Source organism: Strix aluco, chromosome 25 (assembly GCF_031877795.1).
Source record: "Strix aluco isolate bStrAlu1 chromosome 25, bStrAlu1.hap1, whole genome shotgun sequence".
NCBI classification, from domain to species: domain Eukaryota; kingdom Metazoa; phylum Chordata; class Aves; order Strigiformes; family Strigidae; genus Strix; species Strix aluco.
The window spans coordinates 6,261,586-6,281,036 of NC_133955.1; the positions used below are offsets into that span (position 1 = coordinate 6,261,586).

The window sequence follows — 19,451 nt, forward strand, 5'->3', positions numbered from 1 at the left end:
TAGAGTCTCGTTAGTACCAGGTCGGGCTGCCAAGGAGATGGGCTGTGCTCTTGTCCCACGTGCTGGTGAGCATCCATCATGCCGTAATGCAGCTCCGCTCCCACCCAGTCTTCCAACACACGTGTCCAGGAACCCCTGCCTGCAGCAGCTGCCTGCTTTGCCTCTCCACATCCTCCTCCCACAACCAGCCCTGTCAGGCTTACAGCAATCCCTTCCTTGGCATGTTGATTATTGTAATTTATGTTTATGAGGAATATTACACACCAATGAGCAGCTTGTGTGACACAGCCACTGAGCTCGTGTCTCTGTCCACTAATTGCTTATAATGTTCTTGCTCCTTGCACATCACTTTCTCTTAGAGCCGGTTTCTCTGTACATCTCCAATTTGGGGGCTTCCTCTCCTTCATTAGCCACAGTTTTTGCTGGGGATCTCCTTTGCATTCTGTTTTAAGATGGATTTACAGCTAGGTGGTCTCACAGCTGTGGCATGGCAGTGTGGCAGCGGTTGTTATGCCGAGGGCTGCACTGTGCTGGGAATGGCACATAAGTGGCTGAGACATCTCTCCTCCGGGAGACATCTCCCCTTTAAACAGAGGAGACGGGTGAGTATGGAAGTCAGAGGCATGCCAGAGCCTGGCAGGACCGCCGGGCTGCGGAAAATGTGCCAGTTTCTGCCACCAGTGGCATAAAGGGAGCATGATGGCTAATGTCACATGGATCTGCCGCTGACTTTGCAGCCCACATGACCAGGTACTCATTGACCAGGGGTTAGGGGAGGGCACTCGTTCACATGAGCCAAGGGCCAGCCTGCACATCATGCCTCTGGGTCTTATCCTCTGCTGCTCCTCCCTGAGCCCTGCAGAGCGAAGGATGCAAATCCCCATGATGCAGGTGAGAAACAAGCTGCTGAGGGCAGTGAGAAACAAGCTCCTCGCCCTGTGTCGTGGAGAACTGGGTCTTACCCCTGCTGCAAAGCCATCACGCCCCAGCTGGGGCAACGTGCCTCAAACTTGAACTCCACGTCTGCTTCTGGAGGGGCAGTTCCAGTTCAGAGCCCGTTCGTTCAACCCCGTGTGCTCAGACGAGTCTTAGCTCACGTGCTCACTAGATGAGGTGACTGAAGAGCTGGTGTCGAATGTTTTACCCCACTCAGAGCAGAGAAGCATTACCAAGGGCTCCAGGTCTTGGCTAGGTGTTGCCATGGGATGGCTAAAGTGAACAAACAAAATGGATCCTGGCGAAACACTCCTTTTCTCCACGGGGGCTCAGCTTTTACACTTCTGCAATTCCATCTGTGAACCACTTCCCTGTTCCTCGAAGTGCCTCCCAGCAAGCTTGAACAGGTTCTAAGATAAGAAATGAGAGTCAGTAAGTCCCCTGAGACTCCCACATTCAAAAAGGGGGAAAAAGGACTTCTGTCAGCAGCAGAACTAAGAAAGCCTGAATTTGTGTCTTCTGGACGGTCTTGTGGAATCTCAGATGTCTGGAAAGGAGAAGATCCTATATGCTTCCCTGCACTAGGATTTCCCCCGAGAGCTTGTGCTGCCTTTTCTCCTCCTCACCAGCTCTGCTGCATCCTCCAGGTTCCCGCTCTCCACACTCTGGGTTAGCCAGATTTTGTGCCTTCCCTGCCCAGTTCTGCTGCTGGCATCCCTCTGCCTTCCCCCGCCACACTGAACCTCCTGCACATCCCCCAGATTTAGGCATAATACCCACTAATTACAAAAACTACTGACAGGATGGTCTGTAGAGGGAAGGCGAGGATTAATATAGCTGGGAATATAAGAAATTAATTAGTTTCAGACAGACAATGTTGGCACCTCCAGTCTGCCTGATTTATTTCCATGGCTGGTCTATTTTTGGCAAACTGAGAATGTTTGGCTAAATATAAGACAATAAATAGCTGGAATGGACGGTGGTAAAGCGGCTGCTAAATCCGTAACCTCGCTGGAGTGACAGGGGCTGGTATTTCCAAGGCTGCCCACGGGACGCGGGTCCCTGCCGGGTCCCGAGTGTGGCCCCGGTTTCACGGGCGGCCCCCGCATCTGCCGAGAGCCTCAAGGAAAAGGAGGAGGAGGAGGAGGAGGAGGAGTAGGAGGAGGAGGAGGAAGAGCTGCGGGAGGGAACTCCCCTGACTCGTGTGCTGGGGCTGGGATCGGGGGGTGCGCGGCTCCCCCAGCCCGCAGAGCAGCCGGGCTCTCCGCCGCGCAGCCTGAGCGGGGCCGGGGGCTGCCCGCAGCGCTCCCGGTACGGCCCCGGCCCGGCTGCGAGGGCCGAGCGGGCTCCTCAGCCCCGGGGCTGCGGCGGGGAGGAGCCAGCGCCGCGCCGGGTCCCGCACCGGCACCGCACCGGCTCCGGCTCCGGCACCGCTTCTGCTCCGGCACCGCGCCGGGTCCCGCACCGGTTCCGGCACCGCTTCTGCTCCGGCACCGGCACCGCACCCGCACCGGCTCCGGCACCGGCACCGCTTCTGCTCCGGCACCGCGCCGGGTCCCGCACCGGCCCCGGCACCGCTCCAACCCCGTCCGGCCCCGGCCCCGCGTCTGCTCCGGCACCGGAACCGGCACCGCGCCGCGTCCCGCACCGGCACCGCACCCGCTCCGGCACCGGCCCCGCTCTGACCCCTTCCGGCCGCGGCCCCGCTCCGGCGCTGGTACCGCCCCAGCCCCTCTCCGGCCCCGCTTCTGCTCCAGCCCCGGCCCCGCTCCCGCCCCGTCCCCGGTGCGGCCCCGGAGCGCCGCCCCTGCCCTTCCCCGGGACCCGGCGCGGCGGCGGCAGGAAGGAGGAAGGCGGGCGGCGAGACCTGCTCGGCGGCCGGTGAGTGCCGGGGTGAGGGCGGCGGCGGGGGCTGGGGGACCCCCTGCCCTGCCCTCCCCTCCCCTCCCGCAGCCCCGCCGGCCCGGCAGCGCCTGGTCGGGGACTGCCGCTGCCTTTTGGGGACTGTTTGGGCAGCAAGTGCTCGGGCAGGGGAGAGCTGAAGTTGGGGAATCGGTGAGGGAGGGTTCAGCGCTGTACCAAGCGCAGCCAGAATTTATACCTGTCTGTTCGCTATTTGGTGTCTTTTGGTCCTAAACGTGGTTTAGGGAGCCCTGGTCAACCCTTCACTCACTATCAACTTCAACACGTGCCCTTAGATGCCCCTGGCTTGGGGTCCCTCTATGAAGAACCTGGGGGGGGCCCTTCTGTCTCCAGCCTGAAAGCTCCCAGGGGGGTTGCAGATACCCAGGGTCTGGCTGGTGGGTTCCCCAGCTCAGGCTGGAGCCCTGCTGCTGGCTGGCCGGCAGCATGGCATTCTCCTTGCACTGCATTTTTTTGTGGCTGTCGGTATCAGCTACATCTCCCCAACATGCCTGTTGCTCTGACAAGTTCCCAGGGGTGTGGAAAACTTGCCCCCAGGACGCCTGGCCCCCTCCTCGCTGGCAAAGAGCTCCCCAGACGAGACCGCCCGTTGAGAGCGGGTCTCCCTGCCACGCCAACACTAGCTCCTGTAAAGTCAGGCTTTAATAAACTGGCTCTTCTTTCCGTGAAAACAAACCGGAATGAGCATGCTGGCTGGTGGGCACAATGGTGGCATTAGCTCTGAAAAGAAGAAAGCATCAGGGTCAGGCCTGGGGCTGCTGGCGTTGGTTTTTTTGTGCTCTGCATCAACCAAATGAACGATGCGATGCGTGCTGGGGGTTGGAGAAGGCGCCTGAAGGGGAATCGCTCTGAACGAGCGGCACGCTGAAAGTTAGTGCCTCCGGATGAGATTTGTGAAAGGGCAAGAGCTTTTGGACAGGACCCTCTTCCTGCGTGGAAATAGGATTAATTTCCTCCTCGGTGGTGTAATGGGGCAACATGTAGATCTGCAACGTGTGCTAACACAGAGCTGAAACGTGGGAAATGCAAGCAGAGTCTTGTTTTCCAGCCTCACAAGGCACTGACGGGGCAGCTGGGTCACCCCATCTGTGGAGAGGTCATGAAAACCAGTTCCCGTGATCCTGAGAAGGTTCCCTCGGTGCAAACACCAGGCCATTAGGTAACTGGTCAGTTAGTGTCAGCGGGAACCCAGCAGTGGTGGCATGCTGAGATCTCAAAGTGTGTTTGTCATCTAGAGCATCCTTTCCTCCCTGGAGAAGATACATCGATGGGACGTGACATGTCCAAGAGCCTGATGCAAAGAAGGAACAGAGGCAGGAATAGGAGGAGGGCACCAGCTGGCACCCCATCCACGAAACTTCATCTGTGTGCGTGTGTGTGAGGCTTCCAGCTCACACTTTGTTGATTTTTAGACTCTCTTTGTCATGCCAGAAGACTGCTGTGCAAGTTTTGGTGCCCATTCTCCAGGCAGGACCATTTTTGATGGGAGGTTTTGCAGATTTCACAGATTTGTTTCCAAGAGCCCAGACTTGCTCATTAATGCAAGAAAGTATTGGTACTACGTCCAAATGAGGGCAATTAATACATGAGTAGTGGAACAACCTCCCCAGCAATGGCTGGGAGTTCCTCCTCTCTTACCCTGCTTGGAAAAGAGAGGGAATTTTATAACTAAAGAACAGGATTCTGGAGATCTGTCCCTGGCCTTGCCACGGATCCTATCTGACCTTGGACACATCACCATATCCCCGTGGCTGAGTTCCCCCATCTGTTAACACTTGACCTTGCTTTGTTCTCAGAGGTTTGCTCCCAGAGATCTGTAGAGCTTTGGGATGCGGGCAGAGATAGGCGGGGACGCACTCAAATACTTGTCTCGATGCTGCGCAGGCCCCTTTCCCTAAACAAACGCTCTTTGTGGTGCCCTGAATGGACCCTTCAGGCTGCGCTGGCAAACCAGTGACAAAGACTGAAGTGATGGTGTCACGTATTCATACGTTACAGGTGACCGAAATGCAGCTGACGTGCCCGGCTGCTTTTTCCTGGCTTCCAAACTAGCAGCTTTAAATCTTTAGCTGCTGCCTTTCGTATGCATTTATTGCCATTGTTGCTGTCTTGTTTTTCACAGTTAGGCACAGGCTGGGGTATGGCCCTGCTGTGCCAAGAGCACGGGTGCGGGAGGAGCAGCTTTTGCCTTCTGTTGCTGGCACTGTAACTAGACAAGATAGATGAAGGCAGCTTCATTTTGCATATGGGAAAGCGGAAAGAAAATGCCTTGCTCAGGGGGCTCCAGGGAGCCTGTGGTAGCAGAGGGAATTGAGTTTTGACCTCCCAAGTCCATGAGGATCCCTCCGTTCCCGCTGTCCTTTGTGCTGCACCCTGCCACTTGGGGAGACAGAAACCTGCGTATGTACTTTCCCTCTGTTGTGTACACGTTAAAATATCCACGTTGCAGTTTCCACTGAGACCATCCCCTTGGTCTGGCCTTCTGGAGAGAAATGAATGTTTGGTCAATCCTTGTAACCCTGAGACATTCCTCTGGCTTCCATACAGACCTGAGGTTTGGGCCAGGAGGTCTGAGAATCTCCAGAAAATCTGGGACACGTGTTTAGAGTCATGTCCAAATAATAGTAAGAGTTTCCAGGAGGGTTTGTATTCAGTTAGAGCCTCCCAAATTCTCCTTCCATGCTCAGGGAAATTGAGGCAAACTTAAAGCAGCTTCTCCAGGCAAGAGGACAGGGGGTCTTGACTCCGGGGCCAGCTACAGAGTTCAGAAAAGATCCCAACGCAGCCTGGGGTGAGTTCTGCTCTGTGTAATTAGTGTACTGAAACCCTGAAAGGTCAGCTCTGCTTGATGGCGTGGTCTTGGTTTACATCTTTACAGGTAGAAAAACAGTAAACAGTCTCTATTTTAAAAAGGCCCTTCAGCTGCTTTCAGCAAACTCTGACCACGCAGAGGTTTGACCTGCCGGATTTGCTTTTCTCTAAATTAACTTGCTTCTGCTGTTTGTAAAGGGAAAACTGATAGTAGAAAGCAACCTGTTGATTAACGTAGATGCTAGATGCGAAAGCCCAGATTACAATCTGGTGAACAATTAACTTTGCAGAGTGATCTGTAATCAGATGGAGCATCTTTTGCTCTCTCTTTACATTTCTAATCAAGGTTTCTTTTCAGGTAGCATTTTGCCTGCAGCCAGTGTTGCTCATCTGCTGCTTGTTTGCTCAGTAGCTCACAGTCTCAGCTCGTATCTTTGTCTAGGCAGCCTGGCTGGAAAAGAAGCTGGTGTGAAATGATTCTCAAGCCACAGAGCAGAGCTAGCAAGCCTCCAGAGATGGCCGGGCTTCATCTGTGCTTCTGACAACGCCGCAATCTCTCATCTCTCTTGTTCTTTCTTTGCCTCCCTCCTTTCGTGCGGCTTACTCTTGCTGTATCTCCAATCACAACTTGAGATCTGTATTCTCTTGCCTGCTGGGTTTCCTCGCTGTTTTAGAGATGAGATCCAAGCCACCACAATTAAGGGCAGATTTTTGCAGGCAGGCTAGGCACGCCACATTCCCACTGGGAAATGTCCATGTATCTTCAGCACAGCATGCCTGCCCACTGGGCTGATCTCTGCTGAAAATCTGACTGTTTCTTTTCACACCTGAGCAGCAGCTGGCCTCTTGATAAAATTCTCACTCGTGTGCTGAATGCATAATGCACCACAATTTCAAGTGTAGGTAGGGCCTGCAGGAATACAGCTCACGAAGTGGAAGGATACTCCAGGCTTTGGGGCACTTGCTTCAGAGAGTTGGATTCAGATGCCAGCACCAGCTCTTGTTTTTGTTTGTGGCTTTTCTGTGCTCCTGTCTTATACCAGGTACCGTCCCTGCTGCACCAGGGTGCCGGGAGGATAAATGACTCTGAAAGTGTTCACACTGTGGAACGGAGGGGTGTTTGACCTGCTGCTTTCAAAGATGGATGCTCACTGCTTTTTGGGAGCCAGGTCTCGCAGAGCAGCTCAGGTGGAGACATTTCAGAGCATCTCAGACAGCCTGGGTCTGATGCTGACCCGCTGTGAGCCTGGCACTGTATTCTGCTTCCCTTTTACCTTCCTTTGTGGATTTAAATCGGGGGCATTTTGAAGCAGGAACAATTTCTCATTACATAGCGAGTCTTCAATCTCTGGGGCCAGCAGGCAGTACCATAACAAAAATAATAAATTATTTGAGTAGCGAATTTCTGATACAGTGCCTGGTACCAGTCACCTCTGCCAGCGCTGCAGGGACACAGGGTGTCATCAGAGCTGCTACTGCTTGGGCTGCACAGAGGAGGCAGCAGACAGGTCGGAGTGCTCTTGGGTTTACTACCCTTAGTGCATGGGGAAGGAAGGGCGCAGCTAGTGAAGACACTTCATTGCCAAATAATGGTGCGTTCAATCCAATTATTTTGTTACTTTTTAATTTTGTTAATTACACCCAAACAATTCACCCTCACACCACCCTTGAGCTAGTACTATCATCTGAATTTATCGGGTGGGAAACTGAGGCAAGGAGCATATTCCTGGTGTTGGCAAGGTCCCATCACTGATGGCACTGGCTCTCAAACCTGAGGTCTAATACTCTCTCAACATGTGCTGTTCTGTGTAGCTAACAGCCCGTCTCTCACTGTGGTTTGGGGTGACACGAATTCTATTTGTCTTTTGGGCACCCTTTCAGTTTTTGCTCATGACCTGCCATGCAGTAATGTTTTTATTACTGAAGACTTCTCCATGAACCCTCTCCCCCTCCTTCTCTTTCTTCCCCAACCTCTGAAAAACTCAGCTGTTTCCTTTAAAACAACCCAAATTTCCCCAGCTGGGGACCTCAGAGTGGGGCGGGGGGCTGGATTTGACCAGTTTCATGGGGTGCTGCTGTTGTTTTGGTGACTTTTAATTGAATTGCTGAATTAAAAAGGAGAGGCTGTTGAAGCTGACCATAAACACTGAAACCTCTGAAGAAATAAAAATGTCCCTTTTTTGGGAAGCAGAAACATTCCAAACGTTCCATTTATTTCTGTTACTTCTCTGCTTTGATTTAAATAGTTTATTTTTACTCAGTCTATTTGATTATTTGTAAGTGTTAATATGCTGGTCACTCAGGGGTTATGATTCATGATCCCAGTTAGATTTAGCTGCAGCCCCCCTCCTGTTGCTTTTCCCTTGCACCCGCTTCTCCCCAGCACTGCCCACTCTTGAAGCTGCATCTTTTTTTAGTGGCTAAACCTGACAAGGTTTGTGAACAAGAGCGTTAACTCTGCGCTTGTGAACATGCACATGCATATCAATTCGTCGGTGGTGGGTTTTTTTCTGTGTTCCAGCATGGAATATCACCTGGAGCTTGGTTTTATGCCTTCTAGCATGACTTGAATTATTTGGTGGAAAGCCTCTTAGAGTGGCAGCTTATGCACCGAGCCTGTGCTGGAGCAAATGCTGCTGAGCTGTAGATACCCAAAGATGCAGCCAGGGACCTACAGGGGTATTCAATAGCACTTTGTTGTGGTTTCTTTTATTTTGGACTTTAAAAATACGGTTTGAAGAGTATAATAGCAGTTGAAGTGATCTCTTTTCACCCAGAAAATGCGTCCTCCTATTGCATCTGCCCACGTTAGTAGGTTAAATTCCACTTTCTGCCTTACTTCACCAGATGCTCAAATGGTATAAATCAGCACTGCTCCGCTGAAGTCAGTGGACACGCAGCAGCACAAGACACGGCGGTTTTGTCACCAGCCAAGGTTGCGAGTGTCACAAATCCTCTCTGGTTTTGTAGTAGGATCTCTTCTGTAATATGTGCTTGTGTCATCTCTACTGTCACCCTGATAACACAGGGAACTAGAAACTACCACTCATTTCTGCAGCACCAGCATCGCCAGTGACCTGGCAGAGAGCGTGCTTCAGAAATTCAGGATCCAGTCCCGATCCAGTAGATCCGGGCAGCAGTGATCTATAAACACCAGACTGAAGGAAACGGTGCTGCAGGAGTGGTTTGGAGGTAGGATCCAGGGCCAGATCTCCTCGATTCTTTTCCTGGCTGTGCCATTGACTTGCTATTTGACCTTGGGTGAGTCCCATCCTGTCTCTGTGCTTCTGTTTTTCCCGTCTCGGAGGGGGGATAGTAGCCAAATTCACAGCTAGGCTGAGGTACAGTTGGTATTAGTGAAATGCTTGGCTATCCTTGAACAAACAGTGATCACAGAAGGGCCAGGAACTGTTCCTGTGTTACTGTAGGCATAATAACCTCTCTGGCATCTGTTCTCCCTGCCTCAAATTGGAGCAGTGATTTAAGGGCAAGGGAGAAGCAGTAAGGAAAATCTGCGTTCAGCCTAAAGCATGTATTGCTCCTTCTGCTACAGATATTCCTGAGGGTTGGTCAGCTTGTAATTATTAACTAATTACTGCACAGTAATCAGTGTGCCGCAGGATACAGGAAGTATAGGCAGTCGGGAACAAGCCATATCTCACAAATCCCAGCCTTTTCTTATCTGTCCTTTGTATTTTAGCCATCGTGGTGGTATCTGACTTAACAGCCCTGCCCATCGGGCTCTCGGACGGGACATAACAAGTCAGCCTGTGGCTGGATACTCCTGGGCTCTGTTTGCTTTTCGTGTTTGCATTTAGGGGACTGAAGGCCAGTGTTAGTCCAGAACAGGGCACAGCTCCATCCCGGACTGTGGCTGCGAGGAGAACCTCTCTTGCAGGTCTGCCAATGTTCCCCGTCCTGCTTGGAGGAGACCACATCTAGGGGCGAGCCTTTGCAGCCCTCGCCATCTGCCTCCACAATCCAGGCATTGAGACTGTGCATTTCCTGAGCGTGGCACTGGCCGGAGGAGGTGAATTAGCAACCCTGGAGACTGAAAGCCTCTGTTTATCCCAGGAGCAGGTTCGGCACAGCCCGGGGAGCCGCTCTGCCAGCCGTGCCGCTCCGGCGTGCCGTGGGCTGAGGGACCTCCTGCGCGGGAGCTGATGGAGTCGGTCCCCGTGGCCCATTCGGGGTGGGTGTGCTGAGCAGAGCTGACTGTTGTTGGGGGTCTGTGGGACCCGGGGGACAGCGCAGAGCCCATGTCACCCCTCACAGCGCCTCAGACAGAGCGAAGAACAGCACCTCAGTCCATCAGCTGGCGTATTTTCTTTTTCAAGGAAGAGCTAGAGTCTGAAATGCTGCCCAGCGCAGCGGAAACCTCTGCAGGGCCAAGTCTCACTGTAGGCTTGTGTGGTCGAGGCAAGAAACCTCTAAGGGATGCCTGAGACTGCCCTGGTCAGAGGAGCCAAGAGGTTTGTTTTTCCGCCGGTTTGGTTTTTGATTCAAGGCAGAAAACATCTCTGACATGGGTCTGAGATGGGGGAGGATGGGCTGTCGGAGCCATCACAAATCATCGTCTGCATCAAGAGCTGCTGCTGTGCCTGTAGCCGAAGGCAGACGGGGACACGGGGACCTGAAGCTGCAGGAGTGGTAGTTTGAGCCCAGCGCTCCTTGAGTGGACCAGGCGCCCCAGAGCCATTTCAGCTCTTTGGAAGGGTCCCAGAAAGGCTGCGGATGGTCTGGCTGCACCTGGGCAGCCTTCCTAGGACCTGGGTTTTAGGCAGGAATTTGCAAACACCATTTGCAATGTAAATTGGTGTGTGTGGGACAGAGAAGCAACATTACCTGCCTGGGAGTCTGAGGGGGAAGGAGAACTAGTGGGTTTAATGCTCTTTTTGGTCATACCCAGGGGTTGTTCTGTGTCTTGTCCAAAAGACAAAGATGCAAAGAGTGCCTCTCCGTCCCCAAACTGCTCTCTCCATGAAAGGAACCATCGCAACACTCCAGCACACACCTCCCAGTACCACCTTCGCATCCCTCCCTCCCACCGTCATCCTCCTGCTTTTGCAGTACCTCTCAAAGCCCCTGGAAAGAGCAGCAGCCGTGAGGAGCTTTCCCATCACTCTTGTTGCTGCCCTGTCCCTAGAGAGCCGTGGCTGGGAGGCGCAGAGGTGCCCGTCCTGCTGCTGAATTCCTCTCAGACCCCGGCTGCAGCTGCGCAGCGATGGAAACAGGTATTTCCTCTGTGCAGGAGGTGCAGAGAAAAGGTTCGATTGAGTCATTTTCATTCCAGGAAAACATGACACAGTATCTGAGGGAGAAGGCGTGTTTTTATAAATTACCATTAGCAGCATGTGTTCTATTTAAGTACTTAATCCCTTTCAATCCCTTCTTATTAACGATTAATTGTGCAACTAATCGCACTATGATAGCAGCATTGCAAGTGCAGTTCGTTGCAGTGTGTACAAGCAACCCCACCAGTATTAAACCAGATAAGAATTTGGTGTGGTGGTGAGAGGGGGGGCACCTCAGCTCAGCCGTGATGCTCTGCTGTGTGAACGTAGGCCAAATCTCTTGTCTCTTTGGGTCTCAGGATTATAATCCTTTCTTATCTCGAGCATTTCCTATGAAGCATACAGCTTATCAGCTTGCGAGGCAGGAGAGGAGTAGAATTGAAGACAACCAAGTGGGCTTTGAACAGCCCTGCTTGATGTAGTCCCTTTTCATCCCGCTTTCTGAGCTTTGTCTCCTTGACTCTCGTGGCCTGTTACTGAAAACCACATGGAAATACGCCTGTGTTTTGATTTGGGGGCGGGGGCTATATTTGAAATTATTTCCAGGCGTGTTTCTGATGTCGTACCAAAGGGCAGTGGGCTGCAGGCCGTGGTCAGCGCGTGTTGCAGCCCAGCACCTATCTCCTCCTAACAGTGTCCAAGGACTGGTGAGTCCAACCGTGTGTTTCCCTGCGAGAGATTGCTCGCCCTCGCTCTCTTGCACTCTGTTTATCTCACGCTGGGCTCTGTTATCTCCCCCAGCTTCCAAGGCTTGTGCAGAAACCCATCGAGCTTGTCAAGGACAGCAGAGCTGCGGGGGGGACTCAACCAGTATGCAGTGAGGGTTGCGATAGTTGTTAACGTGCAGGGGGGAGGTGGGTTGGGAGTGCAGACAGAAGGGGAGAAATGAACTTTAAAAAAATTAAAAAGAGATAAATTCTTTATTTTAAAACCCACCAAATATACTTGCTTTGTCTGCCATTCCCATGACTGACATTGCAACTTTCAGGACACCGAGCAGCGAGCTGGGGCTTGGCTTGGCGAAACAGATGTTATTTACAGTTTAACAAGGAACAAGGTTTATCTAAACAGTGTGTGCTTGCCGAGTTCCCAGATATGCATGAAATGTTGCCCTCCATAGGGAAGTGAGGTTTGCAGGCACTGAGGCATGCTTAATCTGTTTATACATGTTTCATCTAGGATATCTGCATTTGGTATCCAGACGTGTCCGTGTTTGGTTTAACATGAAAATGTTGTAGTCGTGGTGGTGCTCAGCTGTGACGGGGTGGGGATATTAGGGGGGTGGGTGTCTCCAGGCAGGATGGCTGAGGATGCCCTGCAAGCATGTGCTGCTCTCTCAGGAAAAGAGGTTTCCTGGAAGGCAGCATCTCACTGGGTTTGGGATCCTGGTGAGCTTGCACCATCACAGGGCCTGGGCTGGGCTCTTGAGCAATCCCACAGCCTCCTTGTAGCATCCCTGTGTTTATGGAAAATGGTGCTGCTGGTGCAAAATACCTGATAAAGAGCTTCTTGAGCAGAGGAGGTGCAGCACGGACATAGCAGGACAGTCTGATCTGCAAGCAGATCCCTGTCCCGGGCTGCCCAGGGGAGGGAGGTACACCCGAGGGTGTCAGGATGAGGAGCGAAGGGGAGGGAGTGTCTCTGCATCTCAGACCAGCCTCCTGTCTTTCTGCTCTCCCAGCTCTTTCTAAGGAAGCTGGTGGAGGAGGCAAGACAGTTACTGAGAAGGTTTTTGCCATATGGGCACACATCCAAGCTGGTTGGCAACCCCCGGATCTCAGGAGCTGCCATACATCTGGGGGAGTCCCTCATTTAATGCTGGTTGTGCTAGTCAAAACTGAAGGACTGTTTGAGGATCCGCTTCATTTGCTTTCGCTAGTGGTTCCCTGAGACATTTGCTACTGTGAAAATCTCTTTTGGTGTTTGTTTCTGCATTATTCCTTCCCTGCATGTGGCCCAGACAATGTCTGGTTTTCAGTGTGTTGCCTAACCTCTGGCTCTTTGCAAAATGGAAGTGCTTCATGTGCAGAAATAAGGAGTGTAGTGTTATTGGCGGCGGTATCGGCGCTGGGATCTGAGAAGTCAGAGGAGGAATGGCAGGGGCACTTGGGTCCCTTCGGATTATGGAGAAAAACTCAGACACTGAAATGGAGAGAGAGCACAGGGGATGGGAGAGCAGGTGAAATCTGTCTGTACAGGAGCAGCTTTAAGAGTTTGCAGCAGCAGGGCACAAGTCGTGCAAAGCACGGTCGGCTTTCACGGTGGTGCATGTGCACAGGCAAGGGAGAACCATCCCTGCAGCAAGCGAGAACCATCCCTGGGGGCTGTTCGTGCTGGTGTGAGGCTGTCTCAAAGCCTGGCATCTCGGCAGCAACACGGAGCTCTTGCCAATGCCAAGTTTGCTGCCTCAGAACAGTGCTCTTATCACCCTGGGATCCCTGGCAGCCACCTCTTGGCTCAGGAGGTTTTTTTAAATCTTCTGCCTTCCTCCAGCCTTGACAGCAGCTTAGTAGAGCAGAAGTCCCTGATCGCCAGCTGGAGCGAGGACTTGAGCAATCAATCCCCTCTCCCATCGTGAGGGTGAGGTGAAAGCAAAGCCAAGCCAGAGAGATCACAGGGCTGCCCACCTGCACATCTCAGCCCTGGCTGGGGCTCTGCGCACCGCTGCGGGAATCGTGATAAGGAAGAGTCTGGATAAAAGATATTGCAGCGTTACCCTTCCCATTATGGGGGAGCCGGGGATGCCAGAAGTAATTACAGTTTGTGCTGTGCTTTGAAATCCTCTGATTCCTCAAGCGTTGGCTCGTCATGCTCCCTACCTGTGTGGCTGCAATTCCCTCACATCTGAGGGAGAAATACTTACACACACGTGCGCAAAGCCCTCCAAGGAGGGGTGCACGACTGGTTTAAGATTAAATACCAGATCAGTGCAATCCCTGGCAGGGAAGTAGACTTGCAGTGTTTGCTCACTACCTTACCACCATGTGACTATACCAGAGCTTTAAATAAAACAGATTTAAAACCCTGCTGCAAAGAGTTTTATGTGCCTAATGCCGAACAGTGGTACCGCTGCTCCAGAGCACAGTCCTGAGGAGAAACTCAGCCCGTAGCTGGTACTGTGAACTCTGCTGGAGTGGGGAGAAGTAGGTCAGGAACACCGTCCCCTTTCATTCATGGCTTTTCCTGTTGCTGCAGAAAGATCTGTCCAAGGGTGGTGGGGGGCTGGTTTACTTGCAGTGTCAGCTCCAAGGAGCTGCTGGATCTGAGCTGGGAGCTTGCTGGGGAAGGAAGGAGCGTTAATCCCATATGCAGCTGTCTGCACAGTCTCTCCAGCTCATCCTCCCATTGCCAGGGCTGGGTGGCATAGAAATCCAGGTATCTACGGATTGTAGAGCACAACTGGGAGAGGCCTCAGCCCTTTCGTAAGTGCGGTTTATCAGGGTAGAGCAAGGCAAGCTGGACTCCGTGCATTTCTAGTCTCATAGAAAATGCGTGGCAAAGAGCCGAGCTCTTAATTGCTTTGAGTGCTTGTGGTGGTGCTGCTTCTTATAAATGTTGTGCTTCTGTTTATATTAAAACCGTTTTCTGTTTTTCTGGGAAATTCAGTCCTGTCAAGATCCTTTGATACCAGGGTCCCTCTGGTAAGACTTTTCATGAGGATCTGGCTTTTATTTCTTCTCTTCACCTTTTCGTTGTGTGCTGGTTGCTGTCCCCCTCCTTTTCTTTGCACCAGAGGTAGCTGCATTTCACAAATTCCACGCGACTATCAGGTGTACGGGATGTAATTTCTGTTTCTTTAAATACCCTCCCTAGGAATGCTTTCAGAAAGGGGACCCGGGCAGCAGGGCTGTGCGATCCCTCTGCTCAGCTGTCCCTGCGGAGCTGAGGCAGCGTGATGCCCGCCGAGCTGTGATCACACCCCTGGGCAGCAGCTCAAAGCTGACTCCTGGGTCTGCCTTCCACATCGCAGCTGAAGAAATGAATTACCCCCAGTCCTCATTTCACACTAATACCCTCCTTTCAGCCTTGTTCTCATGTGCCAGAAAGAGAGGCCTTGGGTGGAAGATGAAATCATGGGTCACAGGAGGAAAATTCCAGCATTTTCTGTTAAAGAGAAAGGGAGACAACCTCTCCTGGCTCCTCCTGACCACTGCAGGGAAAGTGAATCCTGTCTTTCCGTGAGCTCTTGTCTGCATGGCAATCACAGGCGAGCTTGCAGCTCTGGGAGCATTGTGTGGGCTGGAGAAAGAACGAAAGCTCTAATTACAAAAAAAAAAAAAAAAAAAAAAAGGAAAAGGAGGAAAGAAAATAGCAATTAAGAAGGCAGCAGACTCTACATACCCCATGCTGTGTGGGCGTGTGGATGACAGCCTCGCAGAGCTTCACGGGGTGTGCTGGGGACATGGCTGGGGGAGAGGCTCTGTGGGACTTGGTCTCTCCTGCACCAGGGATCTTCTCCCGTAACGGTGGATCCTCCTTCCATCTACCAATAAAGGGAGGGCAGGTGCTGACAGCCTCAGCCACAGGTTAAACACTCCTGCGAGAGAAAATAAGCGGCTTTGTGTTGCTGGGAATGACTTTTTTTGGCAGCTGGAAGCTGGCACCCTCTTCGCTGTCTTTCCCAGCCACCTGGGAACGCCGGCTGCCAGCTGCGGGGATGACAGTGCTTGGTTTGTCTTTCCGGAGTGTCTTTCATTCAGCGGGATCCGTGAGCATGTTCTTGGTTGTGCTTGAGCCTCTGTCACTTTTGGGGCGTGACTTGCCAGCCAGGTAACCAGGAGGTGATGCTGGGAGAGGGCAGCACAGGACATCGGGTCTCCGGGGGGGTTCGTGAAGAGCAGGCGGGCTTCCCCGCGAGGTCCCTGCCGTGTAGCAGGAAGAGCCAATCTGCCTCGGATGCAGCTTGGATTGCGTTAGTTAATTGTCAGTAATTGTTTGAGTGTCATAAAAGGCAAGGACCAGGCTGGCTTTTGCTGGTAATGTTCCTCTTCGGTAATTACGTGTGTTGATATTGCAGTAGCTACTCACTGTGCTAGGAGCTTGGTATCACATGCTGCTTGTGCCTGCTGTGTAATAAAAGGGTGAAGGGAGGAAGTGAGTCACAGAAAAGGGGAGAGAACGGCTAAATATCATACAGCCAAGGAGCAGCCCCTCACAGCTGAGCTGTAAAGGGCTGCTGCCCCGACAATCCCAGCACAGCTCTTTGCTCCCAAGCGTCACATTAGAGCCCAGGTCTCTGGGTCGTGGTCTGGCACCGCCGGATGAGCGAGACAGTGCTGCCGTCACGCTGAACGCTGCCAGTGGGACACGTGCCCTGAACTCCTGAGCGACCCTAAATTCAGGCTCGATAACTTAGAGAGCTGCCGTAGGAAAATTGAGTATCAAAGGGAGTGGCTGTCTCCGAGCCAAACGCAGTTGTGTTGGGCTCCAGGGGGAAAAGCCGTGCGCTTTTGCTGAGACTCATTTCCCGCTGCCTGCCCTTCTGGTGCAGAGCAGCAGTGATGGATGGGTGGGAGCAGGGGATCTGCTGATCAACAGCAGCTGCGAGTCCCGACCGCTCATCCCCTGAAGATGATGAACGTACCATAGAAGCACTGACACCATCACCTTCAGGTGACATTCTGCACAGCAGACAATGTGGGCACTGAGCTCCCACCCATGACTGGGATGTCTGTGGTGGACAAACTGGCTATTAGCAGTCTATTGTTGTTCCAGCTGAACACTGGACACTTTTCTCAGGTTAGTATCGGCTGAGGAATAAGTGCCTAGTGTTTTGAGGCTGCTGGAATAATGACCATCATTTTAATGCTTTCCTCAGAGCTGCCCTGATCTCACCAAGAGCCAGGAAGGGAAGAGCCAAGTGAGAACTGCTGACTGCACTGCACAGGGCTGTGGACACAGAGAAAGGCAAAATATACAAAGGCAGAACAAACCTCCTTTGTGTGCTCTTGTTACTGGGCTCATTGTCAGGACTGGGACAACCGAGAGTGGAAATGCACATCTAGCAAAATGACTTTCCTTCCCACTCTCACCTGTGCATCAAGTACAGGTTATAACATCTCCAGAGGCTGGGCTTGCAGGAAGTTTTCCATAGCGTTCACCCTTCCCAGGCTGTCTTCGTGTCTGAGTCTCAGAGATCTGTATGTGCTCCACGTGGTTTGTGCTTTGCCTGCATCGTCATTTCTTAACAACAGTTTGCCATGGCCATAATTGCAGTGCTGAAATGAGGGATAGAACCCTGCCGTGCTGGGCGCTGTACACCCCACAAACCAGGCTTCTGCCTCCAAGGGTCTCACAAATGAGGAAAATGCAAACAAACTGGGAGGGAGGATGCATCACCAGTCTTGATTTATAGCTGGGGAAACCAAGGCATGCCAAGAGGGTCAGAGCCGGAGTGGAAGCCAGACTTGCACATTTGCTACAGGATCATTTTTCCTCCCAGGCCTCCTCTGAACTGCAGACGTGTGCAGGGAGGACAGTGATCTCCTGGCTGCCATAATCACATTCCTGGTGTGCTGCATTTGTTGTAATCATGGAAGCCAGTAGTACAGAAGAAAGAAAATTGCAGCGTGAGGATAGACCGACTCTCTGGGGACCCAAAGTTCCCTGTTCAGTCATGGCCAGCGCGGTCGCTCCCTGGGATGATGGTCTTGCTGTTGCTACGGGGCTCCAGTAGATTAATAGAAATTGATTGTGCTCCCTTCCCTGCAGGATCTAGACTGCCTGGCAGGGGCTTTGCTCCCTGTGTAGGAGGGAAATGTCAGACCCCCTGAGTGGGAGGCAGATGTGGAGGGAGGAGAGCTGGCCTTGCTCTCTTCCCCTCATCCCTCACCTTTTGGGGAGAGTAATTGTGCAAACAGCTCTGTCTGATGGGCAGGGTCTGCTCAGCAGAACGTGCTCCTGGCTCTTAGGGCCGTGCCAGTCCTTGCTGCAGCCCAGAGCAGCCTCTGTCCATCTGAACTAATCGACTCGGGCACTCGGACGGTGCTTTGCAGCATCTGTCATGGGGAGGGAGCGACTGGGAGCTTGTTACCCCAGGGAGGGTTTCATGCCAACAGCTGAGCAGCCCCAGAGACATTCATTTGGTGGTTGGGGGCTGACATCCTTCCCTGCCCCTCTGACCTTGCCGCAGTAGGATTCCCAGCTGCTGCAGAAAATTCAGCATCGCCCCTGGTGTATGTTAGAGTCATCCCCAGCACGCTGTGATTTCCCTCTGACTCCCCAGCACAGCCCCAGATCTCTCCCCGTCCCCCTCCGTACACTGCCCGAGGACCCAGCTCTGGCCCTGCCGAGGAAATTCGGAGCAGAGGAGGAATTCAGCTTGTGCTGAGCTCCTGTTTGCACAGGAATGTGCACCGTGGAGGGGCCGAAATCTTTCCCATCGCCTGCACGCTGCAGTCTTGGCAGCTCATGGTACTTTTCTCTGCCTCTCCTCTGCGCTGGAGCTGGGGAGGGAGCACATCAGCTGGCCAGAAGAGACCTGCTGCTGGCCAGCAGAGAGGGCTGCTTGGCACATGGGCCACTCTGGGGAGCTTTGTTGGGTCTGACTTTTGTCCCCACGCCTTGCGATGTGAGGAGGGGCACGTATTCAACCGGTGCCTCGATTCGTTGTTTGTTTAGCCCCGTAGCCACATGCAGCGTTGCATGATAGCTGTGTTTGCAGAGCAAATAAGGCTCTATGAGCAGAATTCACCATTTCTCTGATACTTGCAGGAGTGAATCAATGCTACCTAATAGCTAGAAGCATGAGCCGTAACTGCTGAATAGGACTGTTCATTTTGCCTTGTAAACACAACTGTTAATCTCTCTGGGGATTTTAAAAAAAAAAAAAAAGCTTAAAAAAAGCATGCTATTCCCTCCAAGCCTTCCACCCTTTCAGCTGGAAAATGGGGGCAGGAGTCTGTTAAAATGGTAAGAAAAAAAATGGAGCCACTTATCATTTGTGAAAAGCAATAAAGTGGTTATTGCTTGAAAGCCTTGCTTCCGAGCCCCTACAACATGCTGAAGGAGAAAGGGGACAGTTTCGTACGCTGATGATGGCTTGTCTGTGCCTAAAATACCTGTCTCTTGAATTCCACAGCAGAGAGCCAGCAGGTTTCGCTGTACAAATGCAAGAGAGATTCATGTGGATAGTCACAGCCCAAATGCCTATGGGAATTGTTCGCTGAAAAATAGCGCGGTTATTGCTAGCGCAGCCTTTGAACACAGTGTTTAAAGGATCGTTAACATCTTGTCCCGATCATGTGATGAGCTTTCCTGACGGGATTCAGCTTTGGGCTCTTTGAAGTGTTTTAGCCAAGTATTTACTATCTGACTATATTACAGTAAATGCAGATCATTCACACTTCTGGCTTTAATCCCTGTTCCTTGGCCAAATTCCAACCCGAGTGATTTCGGTTTTGCCTGTTGATGCAAAAATTCCTTAATGCCATTTCTGACTGCGTCTTCCCATCGTGTTCTGCCGTGCGACGTCATGTTTCTGCATGG

At 52.3% G+C, this 19,451-nt stretch overlaps 1 protein-coding gene across 1 annotated transcript in view; it reads left to right on the plus strand.

The window, feature by feature from the left end:
- Positions 1 to 2,163: 2,163 nt before the first annotated feature.
- The window catches only part of CDK18 (cyclin dependent kinase 18), a 40,107-nt gene continuing 22,819 nt past the window's right edge, over positions 2,164 to 19,451 (plus strand). The window contains exon 1 of the mRNA XM_074850182.1: positions 2,164 to 2,817. The gene's annotated coding sequence lies outside the window, so the exon portion shown is untranslated. The remainder of the gene's footprint in view (positions 2,818 to 19,451) is intronic.